The sequence below is a fragment of the Phalaenopsis equestris genome, unplaced genomic scaffold, assembly GCF_001263595.1.
Source record: "Phalaenopsis equestris unplaced genomic scaffold, ASM126359v1 Scaffold000337, whole genome shotgun sequence".
Taxonomy (NCBI): Eukaryota; Viridiplantae; Streptophyta; class Magnoliopsida; order Asparagales; family Orchidaceae; genus Phalaenopsis; species Phalaenopsis equestris.
Window position 1 is genome coordinate 424,285 of NW_018164779.1, and position 1,714 is coordinate 425,998.

Genomic DNA, 1,714 nt, shown 5'->3' on the forward strand with positions numbered 1-1,714 from the left:
AAATTGGACCAAGGTGTAGTTGAACAAAATGAAATTGGGAATATTTTAGATTTATTGGGATTTTTTAGGAATTTTTGGAATTTTTGGATTTTGGGTCATGAAGGGGTATCTTGGTAATTTGGTCATTTTTGAAAATTTTGACAAGTTTGGATGTATTCAAGGTGTTTGAAATGTGTTTTGATCAATTTTGGGTATTTTGGCAAAATTTGGGAATTTTGGCCAAATTTGGGTCCCAAGGGCAGTTAGGTAATTTGGAGGTGCCTAGGGGCAAAAGACCAAGTTAGGCATTTCACATTTAATTGGATAGATATCCATTCTAAATGAACCATGGATTAATGTATTGTGAAGATATGGTGTACCCTAGTTCCAAGTCAACACCCAGGGTCAATCCTAAAGCCAAGTAATCCTATAGGGACTCTTCTTGAATTCTCTTATAATGATCTTACCTACTAAATGTTAGAGGTTAAGATCATTATGTAAAATTTCAAGTTGAGTAAAAAGAAGAGTTTTGAATTTCTAATGGTGGGGGTACATTTTCTAATTTTCTAAGACTAGTCAATAGGAAAGTCCTATGGCTAGACCTAGGCTACTAAAAAAGTTTTCTAGGCCTCAACCAAAAGTGAGGTCAACAAACTTGTAGTAGGTATTGAATATGAAACTTGGCTCTGACACATTGTAGACACTAATTTAAACAGTACAGCCTTTAAAGCATCAAATGAAACATAATATATCACATGATTTGCTAAGAAAAGGTAAATTAAAAAACTATGCAGTAAATTAAAGAAATTAACAACGCTGAAATAAAAATCCATAATTTACATCTATACAGACAACAAGTTCAATTGTTTCATGAACAAAACAAATAAATTGTCCAAATCATAATAATAACAACAAATGAAACAAACAACAACGAATGAAAACAGATAAAACCTAATAAATCATCATTCATCATCTTCCTCCTCCTCTTCTTCCTCTTCTTCATCTTCTTCAAAGTTATTTTGCACATAAGGTGTAAAACTGAGGCATGTAAGAAATTCTACAGTATGATCACCCCTAAGATATCTAATCATAGTTTCTTGATATGCAATATCATATTGTACTCTTCTCTGCTTATAATCATCGTTGTGAGTATTTCTTGATTCCAAACCACTTATTATGTCCTACATTGCTATAATATCTGATTGTCGAATCATCAACTGTTCCATAATTTTTTCAAATGAATAAGTATCGAAAGTAGATGGTCCTGCAGCAGATGTAGTAGGTATATCACTACTTCCCCTTCTAGATCCAACAAATGATTCAAATTTATGAACTATGGGTTTTCCAATGGGTTTAGGTGGTAGTAAAATTTCTTCATCCTTATCAAACTCTACTCCTGATTGTTCACATAAAGTGAAAATAAAGGCGAAATAACCTAAACCACCAGTGGTCCCACTTCTAGCAATACTCTGAGCATTTTGTAGAATAAGAGCACTAATATCAACAACCTTCATTTGTTGGATGCAAAAATTCAATACTGCTCTCTCCTTGGTTACTTCGCTAAGATGATTAGATGGAAGTAATTTTACAGAAATAATGTAATGCAATGCTTTAGATTGCACATTTAACATGGAAGTGGAGAAATTAACCTTGTGATTATTTCCATTCTCCCCATCCATCAGTAAGATAGACAATTACTTCATCAAGTGATCAATCAAAAATCACAAATGCAGAA